Raw genomic sequence first — 13,391 nt, forward strand, 5'->3', positions numbered from 1 at the left:
TTTTAGCATGACTTGTCATAAGCTTAACAGAAATCTCTTAAAAGTTTTGTTTAGTCCGAATCACAGAATACAGTGAAAATGTGGGTGTTTTGGGGTGTGGCTGAACGTATTAACTGAGGCTTAGTGTATACTTGGGCTTTGCACCTATACAAACTTTTTCTACCTTAAAATGATTCTGTTAGATTTTATTTTATTGCAATTAAATGAGATGTTTACTGCGGTAACGAGTACTGGTTGTAAACCTTGAGAAAACATCACTAATTAGATGCATGATTTTTTGAATAATCGGATTTTTTTTGTATTCATTAATTGAAATTATATTGATCAATTATTTACACAAATGTATTTGAAATGTCTCATCTTTGTTTAATCATTTTTCATGTATGATAACTAACAGATTAAACTTTATCACATATTACCTATTGATAATGATTTGGTCTGCTTGTTAGGCCTATTCATCTTATCATGTGATTCATATATTTAAAGTTTTATATTCCAGAATTGTAATGAGGCCTTTTTTTAAAAATCATCTCAATACCTGGAGTATCCTTTTTGCTTTAGAGAAAGTAAACTATAGTCATGAGGTTGAATTTATTGAATGCAGTAGCATCCACTGTACAGTGTGGATTCAATATTTTTAAATAACTACTCAATAAAACCACTGTTTGTTTAGGGCTATTGAAGATCAAGCTTTTGTATTTATATTTATTGATTGGGGATATGGTTGTGAAATTGGGTTTATAGTAATGTATCTTGCTACCAGTTTTGTGGGCCTATTACTGAGGTGTCTTTTTAGAATTAATGTCTAGTAAGAAAATATATCTATGTCTTATATTCATAACTCACCACTGTGAGAAACCACATGGCCTCACCCACTAGACCGTGGGGATATTTCTTTCAGGTAGCCAGGGCACGGCCATTGCCTTTGGATCCAGACCCTGGGTGTGGACCAAGGTGGGAGGATACCCTAGGTGAGGGGTCTTCAGGGAGTGGGGGTGAGACAGCCGATGGTGGGACGTGGTATTCCCGCATTTTTGTTTATCTAATCCATTCTATTTTTCATGATTCTCCGAGGTACCAACCCCCCTCCCCCTTTTTACACAAACACTAGGTGGAGGGTGACTGAGAGTAACCAGACTAACTCTCATACATCGTACTGGACATGTCCCATTAATCGGGTCAGGAAAAGTCAGGCACTTGACTTTAAGGGCATAGACCTGATACCAATTAGCTCTCCTCACATGGATAAAAGGCAGTACCTAGAGACACACTCTAAACAAGGAGGAACACGAGTTTGACAAGGCAATCCTACTGGAGCAGAGCAATGGACCGAGGGATGAGAGCAGCGGGTCGAAAACCCAAAGGGTTTCTTACTTGAAGTCATTGCCTCTGACAGGGTGTAAAAGACACTTGGAGAAGGCCAGATCCCACATCAAAAGGCTTTATTGTGTTTCAAGGATGCCAGCGACCCTCCCGGGTGAACGGCAGAGTTGGGGAGGCAAGGCTAAGCCTGTGGTACTAACCTTGACTTGTGAATTGGAAATCGGAAAACCAAGAAAGATACGCACACATCCGGTGTGTTGGCAAGTGACCTGAGAGACCAGTGTGTGTTAAAAGAAAGTTTGAAGTGGCAACATTATATCACAAGTGAAGGCTGCACGCATGCGGATGAGATGCGAAGAAAGCCACACCTGTGAATGAACTTGGAAATAAGGACAGCTGTGAAGTCAGCGATGCTGAATAACGGTGTGGTCCGGCGAAAGGAAGTAGCCCACCTGAAAGTCTCTGTGAAAAGTGCATTGTTTGTAACGATAAAGCAAATTGAACCTTGACATGTTAGTCGAAGTGGTCTTGCGGATCTCTGTAAAGAAAGACACACACATTAGAAAGTCTTCGACATCTGAAAGTGGTCTGAGCCTGACAGAGGGAGATACAAAGTGTAAAAAGCTGGGGGAAGGGAGCCCCCTTGCAAGTCTAGTTGAACTTTATTTTGAGAGGTTTGAGCCTGACACAGGGGGACCTACATGAACTGTGTTTGAGAGGTCTGAGTCCAACAGAGGGGGACCTACGTGAACTGTGTTTTGAGAGGTCTGAACCCAACAGAGGGGAGCCTATGTGAATTGAGTTTTGAGGCGTCTGAGCCCAACAGAGGGGGACCTACGTGAACTATGCTATGAAGAGGTCTGAGCCCGACAGAGGGGGACCCATGCAAACCTTTTGTTGAAACATTGTTTGAAAGTTTAGGAAGAGAGATTTTAACGTGGAAGGCCAGGAGGGCCTTCATCCACGTTTTGGAACTGTTCTTTTGTGTTGAAACCCTGAGTCAGATTGTGTCATCCTGCCTACACAGACTGACTCACTCTGTGTGGTCTAACATGAGGAGGAGAGCTGATTCGGCCCCTTTATTCTTTTGAATACTGATTTTTCCTTTACATACATTTTTCATTTAAACACTTTTTGCTGAAGTGATAGTGCAGGCATTATGTTTTGTTAGCATATGCCATTTTGATTTGTCGGACTCCACTAGGACTGTTTTGTTAATCGTTTGCTGGTTGGAACTACTCCCATTGTAGTTATAAGGCAAAGTAGCAGTTATTCCAATCCCCAAAAAATTCAATAAAGGTTTTACAAATTGTACCTATTATGTCATTGTCATACTTGTGATACCATGCCTCCCCTACACCACCTACATCCGATGTATCCATTGGAATGAATCGGTCAAGCTACAACTTGGGGAATAAAGGAATACATTCGGTATGTGATAAGAATATGATCGATATAGCTTCTGATTATAAACATAGAGGGAATTAAGAGGGTTTTAAAGTGGATGTGAAGTTATCTAGTAAGAATGTTGATTATTTAGACACAAATAAAATCTCACAGGAGAAAATCACAGCCTTCTTCCCTAAAGTAGTGCTGGGGAATGGGAAGCCAGCTGATTTAAAGGAAAGGGACACTTTTCTGCTTACATGGGATTCTCTTTTGGATTTTAATGATCAAACACACCTGCAAAGTATTGCTGTTGGAGATACCCTGAAGAAACAGAATTATGCTCACAACCTATGCAGATAAGAAATGTTGCACATTGCATCGGGTTATGACCTGGAATATTACACCAAAGTACCATCCAGTCATAAGCCTGACCCGGACTGGCCATGTTGCAGTGTTCTTCTTGTTGCCTCTTATCTCACCTTCCCCCTAAATTGTTAATAGCAAAATACTGTACAGAGATAAGTGTACATTAACTGCCAAAAATCATAACTCATAATTGTCCAACATTATTTCCATAATGATTAACAAAGCTTAAATTGCTTATATTCCGAAATTCTACACCAGTTTTATTGCTTGCACTATTAATACTTCTGCACCCATATCTGTATGGTCAATACCCATTCTGTGGGTAATATGTGGTTCTCACCCTGCCTGCTTTACCTGTGTTCTAATCTTAGGAGAATGAAGCACAAGTAGTGGAGAAAGCCCAATGAAGAATATTGCTAGAGCATTGCTATTTCAGTCAGCTGTGTTAGCAGCAAAAAAGGTTTTAATTTCTCATCAAATTGATGCTGTAGCCCAATTCTATGATGGAATTGTTTAAAGATGTGCATAAACTAAAACATCAATGACAAGATTCAGTCATTCTTCCAACCTAAGACTGAAATATCAGAGCGTACATAAGCATTGTCATTCTATCCATGTTATCTTTATGCATACTACTTTGCTTAAACTACTCCAGGCATATGCATCCATGCTACCAAATAGGAAAGTATTTAAATTACTGCTAAGGATGTCAAGACTATTATTCCAAAAACATCAATCCCACAACTTGTCCCACACACCCTTGGCCATCAAACATTATAAGGATTGTATTGGAGCCTTCAGTACCACTAGCATGGACTTCACAAATGCTTCATTTAGATAAGTCGCTGTCCTGAATATTCTCAAACAGACATTGGGTACCTCTCTCATCTAGAAAGCTTTTCTGGATCCTGAGCTATGCCATTGCTCCAGCACAATCTCAAATGTGCCATTCCTTTTGCCGATCTTGGATAAGGTAACTACCCTAAAACTTCAAGCTCATATTTAAACATGTAAATTTCTAGGCATCATCAGTCCAGTTTCCAACCGTCAAGGGGGTAGCACATTCATCTTAATAGATGTCAAGGACTCTATTGTTTAGGTTGTTGATACGTGTAATGGTGGTCTGTTAATGATTTTAGATGTGTTCACAGCCTTAGACAACCTGGATTCCTTCATTCATAATCAGTGTACTACAGAGGTAGTGAGGGTGTCAGAAGTTCTGCAGAATGGATTAACTCACTTCTGAGTGATAACATCTGTAGATTTAATGTTGACAATTGTCAAGGGTTTCGACCCATGTTGAATCAATAGACTGGGTAGATGTGGGGATGAGCTGTCGCCGCCCATTATTCTATCCCAGAACAAACTAAATCAATAGACTGGGTGGATGTGGGGATGAGCTATCGCCGCCCACATTCACGCCAGAATAGGAGAACTGCGCAGTTGGCACGAGACCACTCCAAAGATACAACCTTCTTGTGGGGGGTTGCACATCACCACTCTACTGTAAGGATGCCATCAAAACAATGTTAAGCAAGGGTCCTATACTATCAAGCAAAAGATCACTCTATTGAAATGCAGTAATTCAAGACAACTCAAAAATGGATGCAGTACTGACAAATTCCCCAAGGCGGCGCTAGCGGTCTAAACTCTGACAGGGAAACTGTATTTAGGAGTTGCAAGAGGGGCAGGGACTTCAAAGCTTGTTGGTTAATTGAAAATCTTAGCCACCTGCTGTTCCCAGAGGCCAAGAGGCTGAGAACTCTTAACACCCCAGAGACTCACTACAGGAGGCAGGATATCACATGGCCCTTCTGAGGGAGAGGGAGGGGGTTTCCCCTTCAGCCTGGAGGAGAGAGACAATAGCCCCTTTCTGTTGAATGGGCTATGTTAATTTTGAGTGTTTCCTGTCAACAGCCCTCTGCCAGCAAGGAGAGACATGTGATCACTGACCCACCCAGACTTCTGGAGGCGGACCCAAACACTTTGGGGAGTTGAATTGCAACAAATATATATTTTATAGAAACAGTGATAACTTATTGTAACCAAATGACAGGAATGTACAACTTTGAGAGTCTTAGTTTGAAAAATGCCCTCACGATTTGAGCCCAAACTCCAATTTGTACCATGTTCTGGGGCAAAACCCCGCTAATTATGAATATTGTAGACAATGTGTTTAAGCTAGAGACATGTTACTGGGATATATGTGGAAGGGAAATGTACCTTTGTATAATTTTTGATGAAAATCCCATATTGCACAACCCACTAAAATCGAAAATAAGTTGCCATTTTTGAATGCAAGCTCCTAGAAACGCCAGAGGCGGAACAGAGACTACCTTAAGCAAGGTGTAATATGTACATGTAATGTCAACCATTTGTATACCTGGGAAATATGTATTTGAATCAAATATAGATTTGTGGGCAAATTGACCAGGGGAGGATCCTCTGACCCATAAACAGACCTCATCATGATGACAATCCATTTCCTTCCCCCAATCATGGGAGAGGGGAGAATTGGGCCAATGACAAGTAGAGAGGGGCAGGCTCAGTTATGCCATGCACACACCCACTTCCAAAACACATAACAGAGACTGCTGGGACAGGTAGAGACATTCAATTCCATTTTCTGCGGGACGCTCTGCTGGGAGACTCCAGACTTCACATCCATCAATCTCCAAAGACCAGAACTTTACTTCAGAACTTAAAGCAAGGGCCTAAACCCACAAACTGAGAACTCTTCTCAACAGGCCTCAGCATCCTTAAAATCATCTGCAAACTATTCCACAGCCGGGCGAGCTGTTTGAATTCTGTGCCAAGAACTTTTGCCGGAACCGCAGACCAGACCCAGACCGCTGTGAGCAGAACCAGAGATCCGGATCGCTGTGAGCAGAACCAGTGCCTGATTGACCCGCCGAGCAGAGAGAACCGCCGCTGGACGTGTTGACCAGATCCGTGACGAGGCCCATTCATTTCAAAATTAGAAGTGAGTATCCGCCAGAACTGTGCAGAACCCAATCTCTTAGTTAAAATAATCTAATCCAAACTATTTTAACCTAATTAGAACAGCCTCCTAGAAATCGTGTCATCTGTCATTTGTAAAGCTGCACAACTGTCATCTGTCAATTCTGCAGCTGCAAGCTGTCACTTGTCATTTTGAGTTTTATTTTAAATCCGAAAATCTACCTTCATTAAATCGTCCTTATACTTTTTCCGCAATCTCTCTCCTTCCATTTCTTACATTGCACAGGGGGGGAGTGAATTGTCAAGAAAAAGTGATTACATTGTCTTTTGTTGAAGCCATATCAAGTTATCTTCTGTACTGCATTTCATTCATCAGTGTGTTTCCTTGAGCCATATAAAGCATTCTTTCCCACCTTATTCTTCTGTTCCTATTCATAAGTTACCTCTTGCTGATTACTGCTCATATTCACAAGTGTAATATCCATTATCAATTTATTTATAGAAGTGATATATATATATATATATACAATTTTTGCCCCACATCTGGGTTCGATTATGTACAAACCCGCATTGACTTCGACCAGTTTGTCAGAAAAATACGTCTAAAAAAGTTTTTCGCAACCACCGAGTTCAAAACACGGACAGTCACAGCATGTGAAGGAAGAACAGAAATATCCATCGCTGAAATTGGGGTGTTGTCTGATTTGGTAGAATTACAGAAAGGCACGGAAGTAAATGCCGAACAAGAGCAAAAAGCTATTGACTTTGCAGAATTGGAGATCAGAACGGATTGGACAGTCAAAAGCAATTTAAAACAAAAGTCCAAATTTAATCCGATGATCACTACGGGAACCAACATAGATGCATTTCAAACCTTGGTCATAGAAGATCTAAAAAAACTGAGAAGACGGAAAAGACAGACAATAAAAGATAATCTCACTATAAAGGACAGGCTGGCCCTAAAAGAATTACATGACCTCCCCAATTGTATAATCAAGCCTTCAGATAAGGGAAGAAACATAGTACTCATGACCCGAGAATATTACATTAAGGAGGCATACAAACAGCTAAATGATAAAAAATGCTACGAAAGAGTACAAAAGAATCCCACCAAAGAATTGGAAAAAAAGGTGAAAGATTTCGTAGCTATTTGGGAACACAAGGGCATTCTAGATGAAGACAACTGTAAATTTTTACAAACAACAAACTCCATCACCCCAACGATATATTTTCTCCCCAAAGTACATAAGAGCATGAAAGAACCACCGGGGAGACCAATTGTATCATCGGTAGGCTCTGTTTTGGAGAATATGTCCAAATTGATTGATGAGACACTGTTTCCATTCGTCTCTTCATTACCCTCCTACCTCAAAGACACTAAGGACTTCCTATCTCAAATAAATCACATTCCCTGGGAATCGAACTATATGATGGCCACCATGGATGTGGTGGCATCATATACGTCCATTGATCATGACTATGGAATGAAAGCATGTGAAAAATACCTCAACACTAGATCTCTGAACTACTATGAACATACTCAAATGATTCTCCAAATGATAGATATGTGCCTGACGAATAATGTGTTCATTTTCAACGATGAATTTTTCAGACAGATACAAGGCACAGCTATGGGTACTACCCTCGCCCCATCTTATGCTAATTTGACCATGGGGGCTTGGGAAGCAACGGTGTTTGGGTCCGAACAAAATCAGACCCTTATGGAAGATGTAGTCATTTGGCTCAGGTACATAGATGACCTTTTTATAATCTGGAAAGGAACAGATCAAGGTTGGATGGAATTAGTTAGGTTATTGAATCAGAATGAGAACAACTTACGTTTCACCGAAACACACAGTCGCTCTTTCATAACCTTCCTGGATGTGAACCTTCGCATAGTTGATCAGACTCTGACGTGTGAACTACACAGAAAACCCACCGGCTCTAATACGCCATTACACGCTGAAAGTGGACATCCGAAGAGTCTCATCTGGAGCGTACCTTATGGCGAGTTCATAAGGTTAAGACGGAATAGCTCCACATTGGAAACCTATGATCAAGAGAGTAGAATAACTGCTAGAGGTTTCAGAGGACAATGTTATCCAAAAAAGATTATTGAGAGAGCATACCTGAAAGCAAGAAGTCAAGACAGACAAGCTCTGTTGGCGGATAAACACACAACGACCAATATAGAAAATGAACCGACTCGCCTCATCCTGACTTTCAATAGTCAAATACCCGACATCAAACGGGTGTTACAAAAGCACTGGAAGGTATTAACCATAGATAAGGACATTGGGAGATCTTTGAAAGGGTATCCGGAAATCAGTCTGAGAAGAAATTCCTCCATCAAGGACACATTGGTACATAGTTTTATGCAAAAAGAAGAAGCTGTAGGCGCCAATATATGGCTGACAAGGAAAAAGAGCGGATTCCATAAGTGCACAAGGTGCAATATATGTAAATTTGCCAAGAATTGTGACACTTTCAAGCACCCCATAACAGGAACTACGGTGACCATCAATGAGAAAATTACGTGTGAGACAGAATATGTGGTTTACATCCTGGCATGCTCCTGTAAAAAATGGTATGTTGGGAGTACAAAATGTAAATTAAAATTGAGAGTACAACAACATGTGAGAGCCATCCGACATAAAGATGCCAACTATCCAATGGCGAAACATTTCACAGATTACCATGATAGTGACATGAAGAGTTTTTGCTTTTTTGGAGTCCACACGATTGAGACTAGTCCCAGAGGGGGAGATAGAGAAAGCAAGCTGAGGCAACAAGAGACCCGCTGTATCCTTGATTTTGAAACTAAACAGCCAAATGGACATAATATTGACGAGGAGCTTTACACCTGTATAGGACACTAGAATCATATTGCTGGATACCAAGTACTTAGTATCAATTGGGAACGTAATGTTTTGTTGGACAATGTTTTTAATAGTGATTTTTTAATGTTTTTTAGGGGATCACGGTATATTGTTATGTCACAGATGTGGGGTGGTTGTCTCTGATATTAACATCTCCTTGAGACTTCACCGACTTAAGAATTTGTACATGGCAGATAAGGTTGTAAATATGTTGTATTGGCATTCCCAAAATGCACCAAACTGTGGTTGAATGTATCATAGTGAGAATGAATATGCATATGAAGTTAGCACTTTAGCACCATGCACTTTATAATAATGGCAGCAAGCACTATGCACTTTATAACTGAAGGCTGCGATTAATCGACCAAATGGTTGGTTGATGAAACCAGGCTGCTGGCACTATGCACTTTAAGAAGAATATTGCATGTTCTGACTCTTTTGCACTATGCACTTGATATTTGGAGAATGTTATATTCTTGATCAGAGAAATGATGCAATTGTGGGGGATATGCAATGCGAAAATAAATGAATCACAATGTGAGGATTGTAATTAAAACAGCGAAGAAACTAGAATAACAATAATTATTGCTTTGGCACAATCATTATTTTAATGGTCAAAGGGATAATCATATCACGGGAAGGATATGATTGCACGCTAATGACTGATAGATATACCACCTATTACAAAATGGCCACCACTGTTCCTATGTAACATTAGTCCCTCCTTTATTTTGATCGCTACTATACAGATTTCTTTCTATGTCCATTACCATGCTGCCGGTGTAAGCTAAAAACAAGGAAGTGTTAGAGACACAGTGTTGTGAATAAGCCGCAAGTGGTGCGGCGAAACGCGTCGACTGTCTTTGGGAGAGCCGGTATTGATGACGGCTACACATATGGTGCTATGATGTTGAACTCATTGTTGAGTTAAATAAAGAAGAAATGTTTAATGAATTTGGAGTGCTGGGCGGAGTTTTTATACGCACGGAAAGGCGAGTGCTCCTCACTGACTAGCGAGGCTGCTAAGTCTTGGAGAAGTATATATATATATATATATATATATATATATATATATATATATATATATATATATATATGTATATATATATATATATATATATATGTATATATATGTATATATATATATATTGGTTAAATTTTCAAATAAACCTTTTAATTTGCAAAACAAACCTACTTCTTGGCTCAGTGGGGTCAGGGGGATTCTAAGAGGGGGTGTTATACAAGGGTGTCATCGAGAGAACTGAACTGGACATACAAATACATCAATAAGGGTTTTCCTCAGCATCCCAGACTAGGCATTGACTTAGCTGTAGTGTTGATTGAATATTGCTTACGCAATGCTACATCTAAGCCGGTGTCAGTTAATCACAGCATCCCTAAAGACAGCAGCTAGCTTTTTTTTTATTTAACTTTCATTTCAAACCTCTTTATGATCTGTTTTTCTTTAAATGTAGATGCAAATATTTTCTGCTGATGACACACAGATTATTTTCAGAATTGTTGCCAATAACTAGCATTTCCTGCAGTTATTAGATCTCTCAGCATGTTAAGAAACAGATGAGTGAGAGCTGATTGGACTTAAACCAGGATATAATATAACTGCTGGTGGTCTCAGTACCACATTTCTTGGAAAAACTATGACAAAGTTATTCTGGTATTCCCCTGTCGGGTGCCATGAATAAAATGCAATTCAAAGTCAAATCCTTAGGTATCATTTTAGATGTCATGTTATCTGTGGATTCCTACATTAATTCTATTCATAGCTCTGCCAACAATTACCTCATGCTGCTGAGACAGCTGAACCCTCTTCTCTCAGAGGAACTTCATGCCACCATTACTAGATAGACTACGATGCTCTTCAATGCTTAGCTTAAACTTCACTTACTTGCTAAAGAGGGAGCTACCACTGCCCTCTCCCCATGCCCACTACCTGATTTCACCACTCCCTCCAGTGTTGCTTATTATTGTAATTTTGTATATTTGTAAAGTAATCCCCTTTCGTTTAAATAATTTGCCCCTTAGGCTAATGTTACATGTTTAAGTCAGCTATTGTTTTATATATTTATTTTTCTATTTGCTTCGTCCCTCGAATATGACCCAATTTTCTACAGCCTCATAAACCTGCTCATCACTTGTTCTCATCTTTGTGCTATTGTACAAGAGCCATCCATATTGTAAGTTGTTTCTAACTGAAAGTGACAGTCCTGTTCTTCTAATAAACAAAAATAAAAATTCCAATACATCCAATTTGAATTACTCGGGCCGAATGGACCACATGCCACAGAATGCATATGGCGGGAAAGCAATAGAATGCATTTTGCCAGAACCCTCCATGCCCTCTTCAGATATATTGATTGCCCCAGGTTCCCACGTGGTTACCCTGGGAATAGGAGAGGAAAGAACACTGTCTTTCCTAGTTGTCCACAACATACAGACTTGCAATACACTCTACCGCATGCAGATATCATAAATGCCACAAAGGTAAACTGAAACCCAGCAGAGGCTGCAACATGCCAAGTACTTGAGTAAACCCATTTCACAATATGAAAATCAAACACAATCACCATTTACTTAAGATGGATGAATACCACTATGACCTACACATCAGTGACCAAATGCCATCTACTTGCAGGTTACTCTAGCTACCCAATACTACCATGGCTCACGACCCTGATCTTTAACCCTGGGACACTACAGGAGGTTGCATAAAGTGAGGCACACAGAAGGACCAGGGTGTGCATAGATCACACATTCACAATCTTGAAAGGAAGGTCCTGTTGCCTCCAAGGTATGTGGGATGCTCATGTACAGTCCAGAACATGTTGGTAATATTGTCCTTGTGTGTATGCCCGTCCTTAATATGTGCATGAGGAGGAATGTACCTCTGCATGCTGAGGAGGACCTGGCATCCCCAGAGACAGAGGAGGTGGATGGCGATGACTGGGCCATGAGGCCAGCACAGAATGATCAGGCTGAATGAAGGGGCAACTGCTTGAAACATCAGGAACTAAACGACATTTATTTCTGAAAACATATATTCACATTGTACATGGTAAATAGATAAAACACTGCAGTGAAATCAATGGCACAACCAAACAGACTACCAGCTTGAATCTTGCTGAGTCATGCCCTTCCTCCACCCTCATTTCCCAACAACCATGCCCTCCCTCCCACCCCATTCCCCAACAACCATACCCTCCCTCCCACCCCATCCCCCAACAACCATGAACTCCCTCCCACCCCATTCCGCAACAACCATGCGCTCCCTCCCACCCCATTCCCCAACAACCATGAACTCCCTCCCACCCCATTCCCCAACAACCATGCGCTCCCTCCCACCCCATTCCCCAACAACCATGCCCTCCCTCCCACCCCATTCCCCAACAACCATGCCCTCCCTCTCACCCGCATTTCCCAACAACCATGCCCTCCCAACAACCTTATTCCCCAACATCTGTGTCCTCCCTCCACCCTCAAGCACATACTATACTCCAGACTTTCTGTTCACTTTTTGCTGCACGTTCCCTGCGCCTGCTGCACACATTGCTAATTAAATCAAAACCGTGGTTGTGCTGCAGTGTCAGGAGTAGAGCATATTGCATGGGCTCATGACCTGCAGATACGGTCTCAGTCAGCTCTCATAGCATCTGCCCAACCACATTAGTTGCAGCTGTGGCTTATTTGAGCTGTCTACACTGGCAATCACATTCCCTCACAAACCAGCATGATGCCCCTGCACTACATCCTGCATTGCTTGCATGTGCTGAAGTTGGAGGTCTGAATGGTTCTCCATTCTTTCCTGGGGCTGTTCCATCCTGATGAGCCTTCCCAAACTGCAGTCAGGGTATCTTGAGACACCTCACCTGGTGGGTGGACAGGGAGGGTTGTCACCTAGTAAGGAAATTCCATGTGAAACATCCCATATCAGTAGCAGAGGCCGCATCATCATCTGTGCCAATATCTGTGTCCACATGGGTCTGGCAATGTGGGACCCACGCAGCCGACGAACACAGAGAATCAGACTCAGGGGGCACTGGGCTTGGAATAGGGAAAGGTGCAGGTAAGGTCTCCTCAGGGTTCACCTACCAATGCTCCTTGCCAGTGGCACCTGTGGCCTGACTGCCAGTCGTGGTGGTGGGATGGTCCAACACTGCAGTTGGAGGGATGCTTAAGATCGGGTTCGCTACATGTGACACAGTGACAGCGGGTTTCTCGGCAGGTTTTCTTTGGCAGGTTTTCTGTACTTTGGGCTTCCGGGATGGAGGTGTTCTTTCTTCTGACAGTGGTTTCCTGAGCTTCAGTTGTGGTCTCAGCCTGTGAAGGTCCAGCTGCACAGCTGCTGGCATCATCTGCCTTGCTGTTTAGGGAGTTTGTTAGTAGGAAATATTAGCTGCACTCAGTTGACATGTTAAGTATTCATTCGGGTGCATTCAAACCATATAATTAGGAGGC

Source organism: Ambystoma mexicanum, chromosome 5q, assembly GCF_040938575.1.
Source record: "Ambystoma mexicanum isolate Mex_15411 chromosome 5q, UKY_AmexF1_1, whole genome shotgun sequence".
Lineage (NCBI taxonomy): Eukaryota > Metazoa > Chordata > Amphibia > Caudata > Ambystomatidae > Ambystoma > Ambystoma mexicanum.